Raw genomic sequence first — 22,244 nt, 5'->3', positions numbered from 1 at the left:
TAGGTTATCATGTGGATTTCTTTGAAGAACACTGTGAAGTTGTAAGTAATTCTACAGGAAAAGTAGTTCTGAAAGGTTACAGACATGGTAACATATATGAAGCCAGACTTTCAACAAACTCTAATGGTTCTGCAATCTATCTGTTAAGTAGAGCATCAATTGAAGAAAGCTGAAATTGGCACAAGAGACTCCCTCATTTAAATTTCAACAACATAAATGAGCTAGTAAAGAATGATCTTGTGAGAGGACTGCCAAAATCATTATTAGATCCTGATGGCCTTTGTGATTCATGTCAAAAGGCAAAACAAAAAAAATATTTATTCAAGAGCAAAACTGAATCCTCAATTCTTGAGCCTTATCACTTACTGCATGTTGATCTATTTGGTCCAACCAATGTCATGTCCATTGCAAAGAAGAAATATGTTATGGTTATAGTGAATGAGTTCACAAGATACACTTGGGTGTATTTCTTGTACAAGAAGAATGAATCTGCATCTACTCTAACTGGTCATGTCAGACAGCTGGATAAATTGGTCAAAGATTCTGTTAAAATGGTAAGAAGTGATAATGGCACTGAGTTCAAGAATTCAATCATGGAAGATTTCTGCAAAGAGCATGGAATAAAGCAAGAATTTTCTGCACCTAGAACTCCACATAAAAATGAAGTTGTAGAAAGAAAGAACAGCACTCTCATTGATGCTGCATGAACTATGCTTAATGAAGCAAAGCTGCCAACCTACTTTTGGGCTGAAGCTGTGCAGACTGCTTGTTTTACACAGAATGCTACACTCATAAACAAGCATGGAAAAACACCATATGAGATGGTGAAGAAAAAGAAGCCAAATCTAAAATACTTTCATGTATTTGGATGTAAGTGTTTTGTTCTTAAGACTCATCCTGAATAGCTGTCAAAATTTGATCTAAAAGCTGATGAAGGAATTTTTGTTGGATATCCACTTTCCACAAAAGCCTTCGGAGTCTACAACTTAAGAACAAGGGTTGTCATGGAATCTATCAATGTATCTTTTGATGATAAAAAGATTACTGGACTTGTAGATTTCAATAATCATGATCAGCTGAGATTTGAAAATGAAGATTCAAATTCTGATTCTGTAAATTCCGATGGCTGAAATCCTGATCCTGTAAGTTCTGATGGGTTAAATTATGATGTCATTGAAACTGTGGTAACCACTCCAAGGGAAAATGCACCTGTTCAGGGGGAGCAAGCTAATGATCCTACCACATCTCAAGACTCTTAAGAAGCATCAGATCCTGTCACTGGCTCTTCAAGTTCTGATTCATCAAGTTCTGATGAGCCATATTCTGATAATTCTGGAAACTCTGATTCTTCAATTCCTGAAGGATCCAACTTAAATTCTAAAATTTCAGAGAGCATAACTTCAGGGGGAGCGTCAAAAAATGCTGATGGAGTCATCATAGATCATGGGGAGGATCCAGTTCTAGAGAACAACTTCCATCTGCCAGGAAGTGGACTAAAGCACATACACCTGACTTAATAATTGGAGATCCTGAAGCAGGTGTCAGAACTAGAATTACAACATCAAATGAATGTCTCTATCATTCCTTTCTATCTCAGACTGAACCAAAGAAAGTGGAAGAAGCTCTTTAAGATGCTGATTGGGTGCAAGCAATACACGAAGAGTTAAATGAATTTGAAAGAAATAAAGTTTGGACCCTAGTTCCAAGACCAAAGAACAGATCCATTGTTGGAACAAAATGGGTGTTCAGAAACAAAACTGATAGTGATGGCATAATTACAAGAAAGAAAGCAAGGCTGGTTGCTAAAGGTTACTCTCAACAGGAGGGTATTAATTATGATGAAACATTTGCACCAGTTGCTAGATTGAAAGCCATAAGAATCTTTCTGGCTTATGCTGCTCACAAGAAGTTTAAAGTCTTTCAAATGGATATGAAAAGTGCTTTTCTCAATGGAGAATTGGAAGAAGTGGTATATATTAAACAACCTCTAGGATTTGTAGATCCAAAATTTCCTAATCATGTCTACAGACTTGATAAAGCACTTTATAGCCTTAAACAAGCTCTAAGAGCATGGTGTGAGACAGAGGTACAGTTGATAAACACTATTCTACCTCAACCATGGAAATGACTTACTTTTGGTACAGATATATATTGATGATATCATCTTTGGTTCTACAAATGCCAAACTTTGTGAAAGGTTTGCAAAACTAATACAGTCAAGATATCAAATGAGTATGATGGGAGAACTTAGCTATTTTCTGGGACTTCAAGTCAAGAAAAATGAAGAAGGTACTTTCATAAATCAAGTACACCAGAAATTTACTCAAGAAATTTGGAATGCAAGACTGTTCAACTACATCCACTCCTATGGCCACTACAACCAAGTTAGATAAAGCTACTAGATCATCAGTAGATATTACCAACTACAGAAGTATGATTGGCTCATTATTCTATTTAACTGCAAGTAGACCTGATATCATTTATGCTACATGTCTTTGTGCAAGATTTCAGGCTGATCCAAGAGAACCTCATTTAATAATTGTGAAAAGAATTTTCAAGTACCTCAAGGGTACAGCTGATCTAGGATTGTGGTATCCTAGAGAATCAGATTTTAAGCTAATAGGTTACTCAGATGCAGATTTTGCAGGATGCAAAATATACAGGAAAATCACTAGTGGAAGCTGCTAATTTTTTGGAGGCGGATTGGTTTCTTGGTTTAGCAAGAAACAAAAATCAATTTTCACATCAACTGCAGAAGCATAATATATTGCTGCAGAAAGCAGTTATGCACAGATTCTTTGGATGAAGAATCATTTATTGGACTATGGGTTAGAATTTTCTAAAATACCCATTTACTGTGATAATCAAAGTGCTATTGCTATGACAGGTAATCCAGTTCAACACTCAATGACAAAGCACATCAGAATTAGGTACCATTTCATAAGGGAACATGTGATGGAAGGTACAATGGAATTGCATTTTGTTCCAACAGATCAACAACTAGCAGATATCTTCACCAAACCACTATGTGAAGCTACTTTTACAAGACTGGTAAATAAACTTAGAATGGTTTCAGGTTCTTTCTCAAAATCTGCTTAGTTTTTGTTCTCATGCATCAGACTTTATGATCAGTATTTACATATTGTCTTATCTCCATGTAATCCGTGCTTAAATTGTTATATATTAAAAACTGATTATTATCTGATGTGATTCTATATACTCTAATAGTGTTTTGAATGTTCTGTGACCATTCATTCCAATGAGGATTACTGTGCTAGATGCTGACCGAGTAGTCTTTAACATACTAGAAATCCCATGTTTAAATTAGTTGTTTATATGAAAATCAATTATACAAGAAAAATCTGATTTTGAGCTTAGTCAAATTTACTTTGTGTATCTTATTACTAAGTCACAAACTAGATTCTTGCTTCTTATCTGTCAAATTCTGATGTCATTAAATCTTAAGGATGAACTACATGCTTGATAAGCCTCACTTATCTGAAGAAAAGAAAAGAAAAGAAAATTGAAGTCAGGTACTCCTTTGTGCATTGCTAGTATTAAGTTATATGCATTAGAAAAGCAAATAAATTTTTTTTGGTGACTTTTCACATTCTCTGAAAACTGGAGAAATACTCTGATAATAGCATATATTCCTATAGCAGTTGTGACTCACTTACACTGAGAAGCCACTCTAACAAGAATGTTAAAAGATGCATAAAATGAGCACAAACAGTTGAGGTAAAATCTTGCATAAGTTTATTCTATAGTAAACTTCAAAATTAAAGACAGATTTTAAGCATTTTTCTTAGTTATGCCTTATTTCTAAGATATCTGAAGTTTATCATACTTTAATCATTTTCTGATCATTTACAAATGTACACACTCTCACTCTATATGAATGATGAAAATTACTATGGTGATCAAGTTGTTTCTGACAAACAGTTAAGTATTATTTGCATAAATTCTGAGGACAAGTTTTGATGAAAGTTCTGATGATTAAATTCTGAAGAAATAAGTCAGTGTTTGAATGAAGAATCACAGTAATAGACATTCACTTTTTGAGTACAGAAGCCATATTCTGATGACCGTTAAATTCTGATAATAGTCAAGTTCTGATGCAAATCTTGATGAAAACTGTGATGCTTACGTGGCATTATCTATTTACTTGACTTATTTGTGGTTTTACTGTAACAGTCATATTTATCAGAAAATAATTAAGTGAGATAAAAACATTCATAATCATTTGGTTAGTGGGAAACATGTTTGCCTTGACACTACTAGAAAAAATAGAATAGACATCGCCTCTTAAACATCGGTTGCTGTTGGCACCGATGTAAAAGGTGCTTTTTACATTGATTTTATTCAACCGATGTCTTTTTGTAAGATACACATCGGTTTTTTTAGACCAACCGATGTTATAAGTCTGTTTAAAAAAATTTAACAAGCGCGCCTCCCCTTTTCCCCCCTTAACTAAATAATTCATTCCTTCTTAAAAATTTCCCCTCATTTTTTGCCTTGGCAAAATTTCAAGTTACAGATCACCCTCTTTTCAATATAAAATTAAAATAAAATTTAGAAGTAAAATTCATACACTTTTAAATTTAAAACATAAAACCAAATAAATCCAAACCTCATCTCATTCCTCTCTCAATTTTGTCGACTGAAGAACAGCTCTCGGTCTCTCTCTCTCTCTATGCTCGACTATGCTCTCTCTCTCTCTCTCTCCTAGAATAATCTCACTCTGTGTTCTTTGCCTCTCTCTATCTCTCTATGTGCTCTCGTCGAAATTTAAAGGGTCGTAAAAGGTTGTTCGAGTCGGAGTTTAAAGTTCGAGTCGGAGTTTAAAGCTAAGATCGATGTTAAATCTAAGTCGGTGGTTAAAACTTGAATTTGATAAGATTCAAACCCTAATTTTAGAATTGGGGATTTAAATTTGAAACCCAAATTTTGTATTTTTTTAATTAATTTAGTAATTGCTTTAATTGTTCATGTTGGATTGAGCATCTTACTCTAAATTGGGTATTTTTTTAATTGTTTTATTATTGTCTCAATCGCTCTTTGAATTTGAATGGGCAGTTGTTTATGAATATATGAAAGAGAAAACTGATGCTATTCCATTGGTTTAAATTGAGTTTATGTGTTTTCTTTGATGTTTTGTTTAGTAGCTAGGGTTGAGGGAGTTTTTATTGCAGGGGGTTTTAGTGGGATTGGCTGGGACTGCAAGTGAAGAGTCTGGAGGTGGAAGGTCGTTGTAGGGAATATCAAGTGCGCAACAACGTTGCCAATCAAGTGAAGCATTTGCAGAGTGGCGATATTCTGAGCATGTGGAAAATGGATCACCTTCGACTTCACCTCCATACTGGGATAATGGGATACTGATGACGATGATGATTGTGGTATGCACTTTTTTCCCCTTATATAGTGTGTAAAGTACCTTTTAGGGTAATTGGTGGAAGCTATTTTAGTGAAAGAAAGTATGTTCTCCAGTTTCTTGGTGTTTTTATACTAAGTGTAGAGACTAGGCTCTCAATTCTGGTGTAGTTATGAGTATGTGTTAAAAAAAATTATTTTGGTTAAAACATATCATAATACTGACATCTAATAGTTAACTCACGAAGTCTTTTTATATTAATTTGGTATAATTGTCTTTACGTATATTATATCAAGGCAGGGGGTATATTTTTTTTCAGTTAAGACATTGTTGATGTCAATTACTATTCAATTAAGAAGCTTCCATGTTTTGATTTACTTGGTCATTGATTGTCCTGGGGGGAAATTATATAGGAATGTTAACTGAAATTAGGCAGATAATTGAAAATGATACCACCACGGCTATTGTGGTAGCTAGGAGGCCAGAGCTTCAAAATTTTTAGATCACATGTTTGGTATCTCTATCCTATCAGGCTATCAAGAACTCATAGCTTTGTAATGGGGTGGACTGATTAATTTTTTTTGTTTCGGTCAATGATAAATATTGATTTTTCAAATCTTTATGTTTATTTTTGCACGAGAAGTATTGAAATGTGCTTCTTTCGTTATCATCTTCTTCACAAAAAATGAAGTACGAATAATATGTCACAGCTAACGTTATAGTAGTTCGGAGTCTATTACTTTAACTGTATACATGAGATACGGGTAATTGAGAAGAATCTGAAATAGAAAGGCAGAAACCACTATGCACTAGCTGTAATTCAACTGTAATGGGGAACATGAGAGAAGTATTTGAAGGAGGTCGAGATTTATTTATAAGGGTAGACTTCTCTGATTTAAGTAAATATTTATTGAATTAAGAGAGTTTTTAAAAGATAAATGGATGAATTTTTAAGGTTCAGTTTATTACAGAATAATCTCTCTGTGCTTTTTATACCTTCACCTTGGTTTTTGTTTAGACAGGGCAAAGATTGGAGCTACACTCATAATTAGTTTATCAGTAGCAGCAGGATTATGTTTACTGGGTTTAACTTTGGCAGTTTGTATATAGAAAATAAGGAAGAACTTTAAGCTGAAAAAATCAGAAGGTAATTGAATCCATATATTTGTGTTAAGTTGTCCAAATTTGTATGCATATTCTAATATATGAAGTCTGCTATTAGGAAGTTTTAAAAGCAGTTCGAAAGAACACAATATAGTGAGCCAAAAAGAAGATTTGGATCTTCCATACTTTTGCTTATCCACACTAGTTGAAGCAACTAACAACTTTGCAAACGGTAATAAGATTGGACAAGGGGTATTCAGGCTAGTTTTTAAGGTAAATGGATTGATACAGCTGTATTATAAATGAAGTATTACTTCTATATGCATTCTTCAAGTTCAAGTTTAATGCTTTAAAGACATTACATATCGTAACTTTAAGGGACTATTAAAAGACGGACAATAAGTAGTTGTCAACCGCCTCTCAGAAACTTCTAAACATTTCTGGTGAACTTAATTCCAACCAAAGTGCATACAGGAGGATAATACTCCCATGTCGAGCATCTTTAGGATAGTGGAATCCCCATACCTGTCTCGATTTTTACTACGGAATCAAACAAACTATAGCAGCAGGAGACACTATTGCTAATTGCTAGCTGGAGTAATAAACTGCAATTTCTCAACATAAGACACTGTATGTTGTACTGCTGTAATTCTTGTCAATGACTTCAATTCCACTATTACACTAATACTATCACTACTAATTATATTGTTGCACACTTCTTATATTCGTTAAAGTTTCCAAACTCCTGTTTTTTTAATACAAAAATTACTGCTATTAAAATCCAAGCATACCATTGAGGATGAAAACAACAGAGGACAGTCTATTTTCTCGTGAATTTATAAACTCCAACTTTATCTTATTAAATGTATATGCATTAGTGTTGCAATAGCATCATTTTTCTTAAATGCTTTGGGTAATTTTTTTTAATTGTTTTATTGTTGTCTCAATCGGTCTGGCCATTGGACAAGCTGTTTAAGCACATTTTGCATTAGCACTACGTATCCTTTTTTAAGCAAGAGAATATTGACATATGCAAGTTCTAAGTTTAGCATCTTTATCATTTTCTAAATTAAGTTTGATAGGTAGATCTTTATTTGGACGTTTGGTAACATGTCTAACATCTCATATAACATATTTTTGCTGTAAAGTTCCATTTAGTTAATGTGGACTTTATTTTAGTTTTCAGGTACCCTTAGTCAACCAAGAGAATGGAATGCCATAGACAAAGCCTAATGAAACACTAATGAAGTATCACTCCAATAAAATCTTGCAACTAAATATGAGACATCAAGGAAAGGTACAGAATAAACTCATTTCCTTTATTTGAATCGATTCATTTTCTGGAAACTAGTTGTAAAATGATTTTTTCAGGTCTACCTTAGACAAGGTTTGGTTTGCAGCAAGGACTGCACATGATAGGATTGTTTGGTTTTCGTTGTTAGTATTGCTGGTACCAAGTCAAATTCTTTGTACAAACAGTATTAGAATAGATGGATGCATATGTGTAGTATTTGATGTTTGGATTATATGAATCCGTTGTACCGAATGTTTGAATATTAGTTGTTAGATTTTATAGATAACTGGTATTATGAAGCAATTGGTTTTGGTAGTTCATTGGTTTGACAAATTTTTGGTATCTATATTTTTCAAACGTGCATTAATAAAACATGTATAGTCATCATTACAGTGGAATATGATGTCTACCAAAGCTTAATACATCAGATATAGTTGAACATTGACATCAGTAATACCGATTAAAATCGATGTTAAATACTACAACAAAAAAATCTTAAAACAGAAAACCGATGTTATTAAACTTTATAGACATCAGTTTGTCACCAATAGATATCAGATTGAAATAAATAACCGATGTCAAAAGTTATGTTTACATCGGTTTATCTTGAAAGTCGTTGTTACTGGTATTAGTAACATCAGTTTAATGGTAAATGAAAATATTTTGTTTATCTCACATATGTTTAAATTGATAAAAATATCATAGTATGATAATATATGAAGATTAGATATGCATTATAAATTTAACATTTTTAAAAACTGATGTTATATGTCTTCTTTAACATTAGTTTAAAACTGATGTTAAATGGGGGGTCTTTAACATCACCCACGAAGTCATCGGATTTTTTTGTTCATAGACATCGGTTTTTAGCCGATGTCTATTCTACTTTTTCTAGTAGTGTGACAACTGCATGTGCACAATAATTACTGCTTATTTCTCATGCCCACCAACTACTGCTTTGACTGTTCACATGCTGCCAGGTGTAAATTGTCTTCCATGCTTCACAAATATAGCTGTTGTCACATGGGGTGTATAAATAAGAGAGTTAAAAAGATTTTCTAATCTTTTACCTACTTTTCTCATTCACTAATCTCTCTTATTTTTTCTTACCCTCTAATATTCTCTGAAGCTTTTTTCTTACAGACATTTTATCAAACACCTTCTATACACACAATTTTCTCACCTATTTCTCACAGAAATGGCACTAAAGGACATCATTTTCAATGGAGACAAGTTTGTTCCCAACAACTACATGGCTATTCTTAGCAAGGACGAAGCTCCATCAGATCTTCACTTCATTCAGGACTTTCTTGCTAACAGTGAGTTTGGGTATGCATTGACCCAACCAGAAGCACTCTCAGGAACTCAAGTACTGGAGTTTTGGAGGAGTGGTATTTATGATGATGGTGGTGCAAATGGGTCCCCAAGCATCATATTTATAACAGGGGAAGATGAACACTTGGTTAAATTGTCAACTGTTCGACAAGCTTTACATCTTCCAGAACACTGTATTTATAGTTCTACGATTGAGGAGCTAGCTCTTCAATAGATAATGGCAAACCTTGGTTATGATAAATCTTTATCCAAGCTGGGACAATTGAAGAGGCCCCACATAAGGAGGGAGTGGAGTTTCTTTTTCGACTGCATCACCAAGGCCTTTGCAAACAAGTGCTCTAACTTTGATGCAATTCCAATCCTTAGTCAGCAAATTGGGTATGCTCTTATTACTCAATCTCATTTTGATTATGCTAGTGTTGTGCTAGGGTTTATTGGGGATAGGATGCAAGAGGACAAAAATACTGTATATTTTTCTAGATTCTGTCAACTTATTTACAGTTTTTGTAATTCTGATAAGCCCCAACTAGCTAGTGAGTTGATCCGACCCTTTAAACTTGCTAAATGGGCCTTCACTGACTTATTATCTACTGATAATAAGAAGACTGTACTAAGACCCCTCCAAATTCCTTAATCAGTCAAACAGGTCTTAGTAAACTCTGATCCAAACACCTATACTGCCATATATCCTGATGTACAACCATCCCAACTTCCATCAGCACCTACAACCACTACACAATCTACCACTTCTCAACCTCAACCAACTCAACCTACCATCAGAACATATATCCAGCCAGCACAATCTCAACCTCAATAATCTGCTGCAACATCAAGATCTAAACCTTCAAAAATAAAATATGTTCCCAAATCTCCACCAAGAAGAAGAAGGATGATCCTTAGGGATGAATCAGATGAAGAAGAAGCACAGGTTCATGCATCAGAACCTGTGACAGTTGAAGCTGAAAAGGCAACTTCTCAGAAAGAAACAGAAGCTGAAAGTTCTGATATTTTGAAGAGAAAAAAACTTCAAGTTCTGATGCTACTCAGGCAACTCCATCACTATCCAGGAGATCAAAAAAACAGAGAGCAGGAAGGCATTTGGCACAACCTCATTCTGAGGATACTCAAGAAGCTGAGGAAGGGGATCAGGAATCTCTGATCTCATCAGAACCTGTTGTCATTGAAGCTTTCCCATCCCCACCTCAAGCTAAAGACACTGTTCCAGAAACAGTGATTACACCTCCTGTCTCTCCAGTTAAAGGAACAACAGTTGAAGATTCAGGATTAAGTCCTGAAATTGACCTTCATAGGCTGATAATTCCAACTGTGTTATATCTGGAAGCTCCTACAGTACAAGTGACAACTCCACCAGTTTCTCCATTACATGCTGATATTCCTACCACACATATTCTGGATGTGTACAAAGTTGAAGTTATACCAGAATCACCTTCAGTGACACACACTTTAGTACTGTCAGAAGATGATGAGTTTGCTGCAAGTAGTTAATACTCCAGCTCCCATTCTTGGAAATGAGGCATTGATTGAAAAGTTTGTTGAACAAGCTTCTCATGTTCCTTGGGAAGAAACTCACAGAGGGGTAGAGTGGAACAAGAAGTGGAATGAATCTGATTCCATTCCAAGCTCAAAAGTTCTGATAGAGCATATTGCTAAAGCTGATGAGTTGTTAACAAACTCTGATTTAAAGACACAACTCAAAGTCACAGATCTAATTACTAAACATCTTCTAGGTCTGCACTCCACAACTCATGAAAAAGTTGACAAACTTCTGGAAAAAGCTGATAAGCTGGATATGGAGATCAAGCTACACAAAAAGAGGTTTATCAGACCTATACATGAGAAAGTTGAAGCTATTGAGAAGGTTTAAGAAAAGCAACAGGCCCAAATTACCGAGGTCCTGAAGAATCAAGCCTCTCAACAAGCTCAACTGAATGAAATTCAATCTTTAGTAGAACTTCTTCTCTCTCTCCAACTACCAGATGATGCCAAAAAGGGGGAGAAGGTAGTTAAGTCCAAATTCTCAACTAGTCAAATACTGAAGAAGAAGGATGATAAAGGTGATGACCAGGGAAACTCTGATAAGAGTAGAGGTTAGAGTCAAGGTCAAGGAAAATCTTCACAGAAAGTAATATCTGATGTTAGCAAATCTTCTACACAGAAGAAGTCAAGTTCTGATGTTGTGCATGCTAAAAGTCTGATGTCAAGTTCTGATATCCTGATTCAGTCAGGATCTAAAGACTCTCAGAAGTTTTTACAAACTCTAAAGCTAAAGGGAAAGCAGACTACTGTATACTACAAAGATCCTAAAATTCAGACACTTGATGAAGAAATTGCTAAAAGATTATTTCTCAAACATAATCTTGGAATGGATTTAGAGACTTTAAAGGAGGAAGAAGTTAGATTTGCAGCTGAGAAGACAAATCTAAAGTCTAAAGCTTCTGATATAAAGAAGCCTCCAAGGCCTAAGGTAAAAGGCATTGTGATCAAGGAAAGGTCAAATTTTGAGGCATGAAAGCCCAAGACAAGATCACAAGTTGACCCCAAAGATAAAGGGAAAGGAAAAATTGATGAACCAACAAAGCCACAAGAGATGAAGATTCTTCAAATCCTGATGAAACCTGTATGGAAACTAGTTCAAGTATTTGATGATGCTACTGCAGTAGATGAAATAGTTCAAACTCTGAAGAGAAGGAAGATAACTGGAGAATCTAAAACAACCTCTGACATATCTTAAGTTGTTCAGAATGAAGAACAGCAAGCTACAAAAGAAACAGCAAATCCTGATCAAGTCATCAAGACATCAACCTCTGACAGTGCTCAAGTTGATTTGAATAAATTGACATTTACTGATAAGAGAAAACTCTTATGGAAGAATGTTAATCCATTAGATCCTAAGAAAAGCCAGCTGTTATCTGATTTCATGACTGTTGGATTGAAAGCCAGAGAAGCAAGAGACAGAGCTGGATTAGGTTCTGAAGAAGCCAAAATCAAGACCGGAGTTGAAGTGCTTACAAGAGATCCATTTTTATTGACGGACAAACCTCTTGAAGAAGTTCAACAGAAACACCTTGATAAGGTTATATCTGTTCAAGTGGTACTGGATGCTCATGATAAGCATAATGTCAAAGAAAATCTGATTCTATTTCTTGAATATGGAAGAACATATCAAATGTCAGAATCAGATGTGTTGAACAAATCTTTGAAAGAACTTCAATTCTTTCATTATCTTTTAGAGATAAAGTCTGAGATTACCAGGAGATGGTCAAATTTCATAATGAAGACCATAAGGGATAAAGCAAGAATTTCGGGTTCAAGGGTTACATAATTCATTCCTAATATAGTTGAAGATGATGGAAGTGAAATTCCAATAAAGAAGGATTCTGCTAAACTTGAAGTGATTCTGAAAGAGAAATGTATGTGCTACAATGAAGACTTTTCTCATCCAAGGGTGATCAGACTTGGTGATGGTTTAGAAAGAAATCACATCTCAGCACTTAGGACTGCAATCTACCAGATTGGAAGTCAGGATGAAAAATTGAAGCAAGTCAAAGCTACACTATCTCAAGTCCTGAGGAATAAAGAAAAAAGTTGATATCAAACTTTGTCAAGAATCACTTTGGATTCAGATTGAATCAGTAAGATTGGTAAACACTACAAGGAATGTAAGTTATAATTAGTTGTCTAATTAAACTCTCATTGCATTTATACTTAAATATTTTTGACATCATCAAATCTATTAACTTGTATATTTTGCATAATTTACAAGTTAGGGGAGATTGTTAGATATATTCGAGATGTCATGTCTAATCTGATTTGTGTTTAGTTTTCAGAACTTAACTACATGACTTACTGGAAATCATGACTTACTGGAAATCATGACTTACTGGAAATCAGAATTAATATTAGAACTTAAAGCGTCAGAAGATATATATCAGGACTTAAGTGCGGGAAGACTTCAGATAAGGAATGTGGCTGATTTATAGGAGAAGATCTGGACTAAAACAAAAGAAGATATGCATGAAGAGTTAGAGGACTTGTAGACTTGTAGAAGATATCTGATTGATATATTTTAGGAGACAGAATTGTATTCCATATCAATTAGAAGATATCTTGTAACTGTGTATTATATAAACACAGCTTAGGGTTTACATTATATGTGTTATCATTATCGAGAAGATTATACATTATAACCTAGCAGCTCTTAGTGATATTGTTCATCACTGAGAGAGAACAACAGTTCTATTGTAACAGAGTTTATTTGAATATACTTGATCTTTGTTACATACTTATGCTGAAATCGATTTGATTATATAAACACTATATTCAACCCCCTTCTATAGTGTTGTGTGACCTAACAAAGACATCAAGGAAGGAGAAGACGGCAAGAGATTTTTGGCACAATTCAAAAAAGGTGAAGACGAACTAGTTTATTCTTGTGAATCTTTGTTTTGAGTTGTAATTTGGATGCTTGTTTCTTGTTTTGCTGAACCTATATTTTTGTGTGTACTTGGTTTTATTTATTCGTATAAAGACTACGTTTGCTATATCATATTTTCATTGGAACCCACGTTGGCGATGAGTTCAATTATGGGCTAATCGTTATCGTGGGTATCTAGTGGATTTATTTATGGATTTCTTTAGTTTAATTGTTTGATGCCTTAGTATGTGGTGATTGTATGATATCCTAGTATTGGTTGTGCGTATTCGTCTTGTGAGCGTCGCGAACTTATAAGATAGTGTGTTAATTCTTAATGAAGAAAAAGTGAATTTAAGGATTTAGAACTTGCCATGCTAGCATAGGTTCATGTATTGTTATGCATGATTCGTAGGTAACTTTAACCATCTTACTTTCCCTGTATAATTAAGATAGATAACTTGAGCTTAAATCGTTATGTTGTCAAATTCTATAGACATATAGATGCCTATTCAGCTTCTATCTCTTTTGTGGATGTCTGGTAGAATGGTACTCGTGCAACGAAAGTTGGCATTTATCATTTTCGTGTTGTCTGATTAGTGTCTTCACCATTGCATGCTAAGGTTGAGAATAATAAGGCTATTGAATGAAGTACTTAATGAAGTTAGAATCCCATGTCTGTCATATATATTAACTCAGTCTATCTTATTCTCGTAGTTATAATAGTTAGCGTAATTCTTAGTTATAAACATTCTCAATTTGTTATCATCTTAGCATTGAATAATAACCATAAATTGTTGCTTAGGTGCGTAATTTAGATAGTTAACCAATACTGTCTCTGTGGGATCGAATCTAATTTATATCTTATACTACTTGCGAACTTGTATACTTGCGTGTAATATTAGCGCGTGTTTAGCGACTAACAAGTTTTTGGCGCCGCTGCCGGGGACTGCATTGTTAATTACTAGTTTATGTGCTTTTCATCAGTGGTCGTTAAAGTTCATTGACTCAGATATTGTTACTTATTTGTTTCCTTATTTTATTTCAGGTGATCTAACGAGGGTGTATGCATACGCGTTCGCGTACTCGTAAGAGAACACTGTATAAAGCCGAGGAAAAACTTGTGGTAGTTCGTAGGGAAGTTTTTGAGGAATAAAAAAAGGTAGAAGAAGGAGAGAAAGTTGAAGAGCCAATTGTAGTAGCTATGGGTGATCAAGCAGAAAATCCGAAGGCTTTAATGGATTATTCTAAGCCTAAGATTAATGACATTCAGTCTAGCATCATTAGACCAGCCATCGCGGATAACACTTTTGAGATCAAGTCAAGCACGATCCAGATGATACAGAACTCATTCCAGTTTGGGGGTTCTCCTACCGAAGACCCCAACATGCACATCAGGGATTTTATCGAGATCTGTGACACTTTCAAGTTTAATGGTGTGATCAAGCTGCGACTCTTCCCATTCTCTTTGAGGGACAAAGCTAAGTGCTGGTTACACTCTCTACCGGCAGGGTCTATCACAACTTGGGAAGATCTTGCTCAAAAGTTTCTCACTAATTTTTTTCCCATGGCGAAGACTGCAGCAATCAGGAATGCTCTTACCCAGTTCGCGCAGCAAACTGGAGAATCTCTGTGTGAGGCTTGGGATCGATATAAGGAGATACTAAGGAAGTGCCCATACCATGACATGCTTGATTGGATGATTATCAACTGTTTCTAGTCCTACTTCTAGGCCTATGCTTGATGCAGCATCAGGAGGAGCCTTGTGGGCTAAGAGCTACGATGAAGCTTATGAACTTATTGAACTGATGGCTGCTAATGAGTACCAAAACCCTTCCTAGAGACTGACTCAGGGAAAAGTTGCAGGAATTCTAGAGTTGGATGCAGTAACTGCTATAGCTGCCCAACTTAAGGCTTTGACAATAAAGGTGGACACTTTGGCTAATTATGGAGTTAATCAAATCTCTAGTGTCTGTGAGCTTTGTGCTGGTGCCCGTGAAACTGATCAGTGCGCAATTTCTAATAAATCAGCTCAGTTCGTGAGCAACTACCAGCGATCGCAGCAACCTGTGCCAGCCACCTATCATCCAAAAAATCGCAATCATCCTAATTTCAGTTGGAGCAATGCTCAGAATGCGGTTCAACAGCTTATCAGCAGTATCCGGCTAAGCAGTACAACCCCCCTGGTTTTCAGCAACCGCAGTATGCATCAAAACAACAACTCCAGTTGCAACAAGCTAATGAAAAATCTGAATTAAAAGAGTTAAAGCTCATGTGCAAGAGTCAAGTTGTTTCTATCAAGACCTTGGAAAATCAAATTGGGCAAATTTCCAATGCCTTGCTAAATCGCCAACCTGGTACACAACCTAGTGACACTGAAGTTCCTGGAAAGAAGGAAGCTAAGGAGCAGGTAAAGGCAATCACTTTGAGGTCTGGAAAGGTTGTTAATCCCGAACAAACTCAAGAGTTGACTGAAAAAGATGGAGCTAAGAAAGAAGTAGAGCAGCAGGATGAAGAAGTGGAACCAAGGAAGACTACTGTTGAGCACACTCCTCCTGAGGGTAATACATGGGAGAAACAGATCTATCCTCCACCACCTTTTCCTAAGAGACTGCAGAAGAAAAAGTTGGATAAGCAATTTGAGAAGTTTCTGGAGGTTTTCAAGAAACTTCATATCAACATACCTTTCGCTGAGGCTCTCGAGTAGATGCCTAGTTATGCAAAGTTTATGAAAGGTATTCTCTCTCAAAATGTGAAGCTAGATGATTTAGAGACTGTAGCTCTTACGGAGGAATGCAGTGATGTGCTGCAGCAGAAGTTGCCTCCGAAGCTTAAAGATCCAGGAAGCTTCACTATTCCATGTACTATTGGAAAAGTATCTTTTGTTAGGTCACACAACACTATAGAAGGGGGTTGAATATGGTGTTTATACAATGAAATTGATTTCGAACACAAGTATGTAACAGTAATCAAGTATATTCAATATAATAAACTATGTTATAATAGAACAGTTGTTCTCTCAGTAATGAACAATATCACTAAGAGCTGCTAGGTTACAATGTATAATCTTTCCCGTGAATGATAACACACATAGTGTAAACCCTAAGCTGTATTTATATAGTACACAGTTACAAAATTTCTTCTACTTAATATTGAATATAATTATGTCTCCTAAAATATATCAATCAGATATTATCTTCTACAAGTCTTCCAGTCTTCTAACTCTTCATGCATATCTTCTATTGTTTTAGTCATGATCATTTCCTGTAAATCAGCTGCATTCCTTATCTGAAGTATCCGCACTTAAGTCCTGATATAAATCCTGACGGCCTTAAGTTCTGATATAAGTTCTAACTTCAGTAAGTTCTGATTTCCAGTAGGTCTTGATATTAAGTTCTGAAACTAAACACAACAGATTAGACATGACATCTCAAATATATCTAACAATCTCCCCCAACTTGTAAATTATGAAAAATATACAAGTTAATAGATTTGATGATGTCAAAAACATTTTAAGTACAAATGTAATTAGAGTTTATTTAAACAACTAACTATAACTTGCAGTCCTTGTAGCTTTTACTAATCTTACAGAGTCAATCTGAATCCAAAGTGATTCTTAACAAAGCTTGATATCAGCTTCTCTTCTGCATTCCTCAGGACTTGAGCTAGTGTAGCCTTAACTTCCTTTAATTCTTCATCTTGACTTCTAATCTGGTAGATTGCAGTCCTAAATGCTGAGATGTGATTTCTTTCCTATCTATCACCAAGTCTGATTACCCTTGGGTGAGATGAGTCTTCATTATAGCATAAACATTTCTCTTTCAGAATAACTTCAAGTTTAGCAGAATTCTTCTTCATTGGAATTTCACTTCCATCATCTTTAACTATATTTGGAATAAATTCTGTAACCCTTGATCCAGAAATTCTTGCTTTATCCCTTATAGTCTTCATGATGAAATTTTACCATCTCCTAGTAATCTCAGACTTTATCTCCAAAAGACAATGAAAGAATTGAATTTCTTTTAGAGATTTGTTCAGCACATCTGATTCTGACATTCTGTATGTTCTTCCATCTTCAAGAAACAGAATCAACTTTTCTTTGACATTACTTTTATCATGAGCATCCAGTACCACTTGAACAGATATAACCTTATCAAGGTGTTTATGTGTAACTTCTTCAAGAGGTTTGTCAGTCAATAAGAATGGATCTCTAGTAGATACTTCAACCCCTGTCTTGATTTTGGCTTCTTTAGAACCTAATCCAGCTCTGTCTCTTGCTTCTCTGGCTTTCAATCCAACAGTCATGAAATCAGATAACAGTTGACTTTTCTTAGGATCTGATGGATTAACATTCTTCCATAGGAGTTTTCTCTTATTAGTAACTGTCAATTTGTTCAAATCAACTTGAGCACTGTCAGAGGTTGATGTCTTGATGACTTGATTATAATTTGTTGTTTCTTCTGTAGCTTATTTTTCACTCTGAACAACTTGAGCTATGTCAGAGGTTATCTTAGATTCTTCAGTTATCTTCCTTCTTTTCAGAGTTTCAACAGTTGCATCTTCAACAGTTGTATCATCAAAAACCTGAACCAGTTTGCATACAGGCTTCATCAGGATTTGAGGAATCTTCATCTCCCGTGTCTTTGTTGGTTCATCAATATTTCCTTTCCCTTTATCCTTGGGATCAATTTCAACTTGTGATCTTGCCTAGGGCTTTGAAGCCTCAGAATTTGACCTTTCCTTGATCACAATGCCTTTTGCCTTAGGTCTTGGAGGTTTCTTAGCATTAGAAGCTTTAGACTTGAGATTTGTCTTCTCAGCTGCAAATCTAGCTTCTTCCTCCTTTAAAGTCTCTAAATCCATTCCAGGATTATGCTTGAGAAATAATCTTCTAGCAATTTCTTCATCAAGTGTCTGAATCTTGGGATCTTTATAATATACTGTAGTCTCCCTTCTCTTAAGCTTCAGAGTTTGCAAAAACTTCTGAGAGTCTTGACTTCCTCCTTGAATGAGAAGATCAGAACTTGATATCAGACTTTGATCATCAGAACTTACTTTCAGAATTTGAGCATTTACATCTTCAGAACTTGTCTTTTTCTGTGTAGAAGATTTACTAGAATCAGAAATTAGTTTCCTTGAAGAAACTTTGTTGCTTTGCCCTTGACCTTGACCCTTGCCCTTGCTTGGGTTTCCCTGGTCATCTTCTTTATCATCCTTTTTCTTCAGTATTTAACTAGTAGAGCATTTGGACTTAACTACCTTCTCCCCTTTTTTGGCATCATCTGGTAGTAGGAGAGAGAGAAGAAGTTCTACTGAAGATTGGATTTCATTCAGTTGAGCTTGTTGAGAGGCTTGATTCTGCAGGTGCTCGATCAGTTAGGTCTGTTGCTTTTCTTGAACCTTCTCAATAGCCTCTACTTTCTCATGAATAGGTCTGATAAACCTGTTCTTGTCCAGCTTGATCATCAGGTCCAGCTTATCAACATTTTCCTGTAGTTTATCAACCTTAGCATGAGTAATGGAGTGTTGACCTTGAAGGCTTTTAGTACTGAGAGCTGTGACTTTAAGTTGAGCTTTAAAGTCAGAGTTTGTCATTAACTCATCAGCTTTTGCAATATGATCTGATAGAACTTTGGAGCTTGGAATGAAATCAGATTCATTCCACTTCTTGTTCCACTCAACTCCTCTGTGAGTTTCTTCCCAAGGAACATGAGCTTCCTTTTTAACATATTTCAATAGTGCCTCCTTTCCAAGAATTGGAGCTGGAGTGTTTACTGGAGCTGACTCTCCAGACTTTGCAAGAAATTCATCATCTTCTGACAACACAAGTGTGTGTGTGGCTATTAGAGATTCTGGTACAACTTCATCCATTTCCACATCCAGAATTGGAGGATTTGGAACTTCAGCATTTAGAGGAGAAATAGGTGGAGTTGTCACTTGTCCTTGTGGTGCTTCCAGAAACTGGAAAGATGGAATGATCAGCCTATGAAGGTCAATTTCAAGACTTAATCCTGAATCTTCAACTTGAACATTTTTTTTTGATTGGAGTGACATGAGGTGTGATCACTGTGTGTAGAACAGTGTCTTAAGATTGAGGTGGAGGTGGCAGTGCTTTAATTACTATTGGTTGTGATGAGATCAGAGATTCCTGATCCCCTTCCTCAGCTTCATTAGCATCCTCAGAATAAGGTCGTGCCATATGTATTCCTGCTCTCTTCTTCTTTGATCTTTTAGATGGTGGAGGAGTTGCTTGAGCAGCATCAGAACTTGAAGTTCTTTTCCTCTTTAAAATATCAGTACCCTCGGCTTGAGTTTCCTTCTGAGAAATATCTTTTTCAGCTGCTACCTCTGAAAAATTTCTTTTTCAACTTCTACTGTCACAAATTCTGATGCATGAACCTGGACTTACTCCTCTTCATCTGATTCATCCCTAAGAATCATCCTTCTTCTCCTCGGTGGAGATTTAGGAATAGATTTTGCTCTTGAAGATTTTACAACTGGCACTTTTTGGGAAGTACCAGAGGTTGGTTTGGTAGAAGGTGCTGATGGTTGAGGTTGAGAAGATTGTGCAGGTTGGAAATAAGTTCTGATGGTAGGTTGTGGTTGTGGTTGAGAGGATGGAGCTGGTTGAGTATTGGTTGTAGGTGCTGATGGAGGTTAAGAGGGTGCTACATCAGGATATATGGTACTGTATGTGAGAGGATCGGAATTTACTAAGAACTATTTTACTGATTGAGGAATTTGGAGAGGTCTTAGTACATTCTTCTTATTATCAGTAGATAATAAGTCAGTGAAAGCCCTTTTGTGTAGTTTAAAGGGTTCAATCAACTCACTAAAGGTGTGTGGTGTATCAGGACAACATAAATTATAAATAAGTTGACAAAATCTAGTAAAATAGACTATATTGCTATCTTCTTTCATCCTATCACCAATAAACCCTAAAACAGCACTTGCATAATCAAAATGTGTTTGATCCAAAAGAGCATACCCGATTTGCTGACTCATTATGGGTATAGCATCAAAGTTTGAGCACTTGTTGGCAAAAGCGTTTTTAATACAGTCAAAGAAAAAACTCCATTCCCTCCTGATGCGGGGTCTCTTTAATTGTCCCAGCTTTGCCAAAGACTTTTCATAGCCTAGATTTTCCATCATTTATTGAAGAGCTGGCTCCTCAACTGCTGAATTGAAAGTGTAATCTTCTGGCAAATGTAGTGCTTGTCGAACAGTTGACAAGGTCACCACATGCTCATCCTCCCCTGTTGTAAAGATAATACTCGGGGACCCAGCTTTTCCACCATCATCATAAACACCAGTCCTCCAAAACTCCAGTATTTGCTTGCCTGAGAGAACATGGGGTTGAGTCAGTGCATAGCCTATTTCACTTCGAGCAAGAAAGTCTTGGACGAAATGAAGTTCTGAAGGAGCCTCATTCTTAGAAAGAATAGTCATGTAGTTATTAGGAACAAACTTGGCTCCATCATAGATTAGATCTTTGGGTGCCATTTGTGGAAGAAATTAAGTGAAAGTTGTGTGTACGAGAGATATTTGATAAAATGCCTGTATGAAAAAGCTTAAGAGAATATTAGAGAGTGAGAGAGAGAATAAGAGAGATTAGAAAAAAAAATAGTAGGTAAAAGATTGTAAAATCTTTTAACTCTCTTATTTATACAATCCACGTGACAACGGTCATTTTTGTGAAGCAGAACAGACCTTTTACACCTAGCAGCATGGAAACAGTCAAAAAAGTAATGAGTGGGCACGGTAAACGTGCAGTAATTATTACTCACATGCTGTTATCAAAACAAACACGCAACCCATGAACCAAATGATTATCACTATTTTTATCTCACTTAATTATTTTCTGACAAAATATAACTGTTATAGTAAATACTAAAAATAAGCCAAGTAATTAAATAATGCCACGTAAGCATCAGAGTTTCCATCAGGATTTGCATCAAAACTTGACTATTATCAGAATTTAACGGTCATCAGAACATGACTTCTGTACTCAAAAAGTGAATGTTTGTTTCTATGATTCTTCACACAAATACTGACTGGTTTTTTCAAATTTTAATCATCAAAACTTTCATCAGAACTTGTCCTCATAATTTATGCAAATAATACTTAACTGTTTGTCAAAAACAACTTAATCACCACAGTAATTTTCATCATTCATATGGAATGAGAGTGTGTGCATTTGCAAATGATCAGATAAAGATTAAAGTCTGATAGACTTTAGATATTTTAGAAATAATGCATAACTAAGAAAAATGCTTAAAATCTGTCTCTAATTTGAAGTCTACTATAGAACAAATTTAAGCAAGAGTCCACCTCAACTGTTTGTGCTCATTTTATGCATCTTTTGACATTCTTCTTACAGTGGCTTCTCAGTGTAAATGAGTCACAACTGCTATCAGAATTTATGCTATTATCAGAGTATTTCTCCAGTAATCAGAGAATGTGAAAAGTCACCAAGAAAAATTTATTTACTTTTCCAATGCATATAACTTAATACCAGCAATGCACCTGGGTCTTCACTTTCATATATTTACTCTAGATCTCAAAGGAGTACATGACTTCAATTTTCTTTTCTTTTGTTTTCTTCAGATAAGTTAGGCTTATCAAGCATGTAGTTCATCCTTAAGATTTACTGACATCAGAATTTGACAGATAAGAAACAATAATCTAGTTTATGACTTAGTAATAAG

At 35.5% G+C, this 22,244-nt stretch overlaps 1 non-coding gene across 1 annotated transcript; it reads right to left on the bottom strand.

Moving 5' to 3' along the window:
* Window positions 1–15,118: 15,118 nt before the first annotated feature.
* Window positions 15,119–15,225, bottom strand: LOC141716538 (small nucleolar RNA R71). Its single transcript, XR_012573244.1, has one exon. It is a non-coding gene; the product is annotated as a small nucleolar RNA R71 (small nucleolar RNA).
* Window positions 15,226–22,244: the final 7,019 nt, after the last annotated feature.

This window comes from Apium graveolens, chromosome 3 (genome assembly GCF_009905375.1).
Source record: "Apium graveolens cultivar Ventura chromosome 3, ASM990537v1, whole genome shotgun sequence".
Classification (NCBI taxonomy): domain Eukaryota; kingdom Viridiplantae; phylum Streptophyta; class Magnoliopsida; order Apiales; family Apiaceae; genus Apium; species Apium graveolens.
This window is presented reverse-complemented; position numbering and strand designations above follow the sequence as displayed.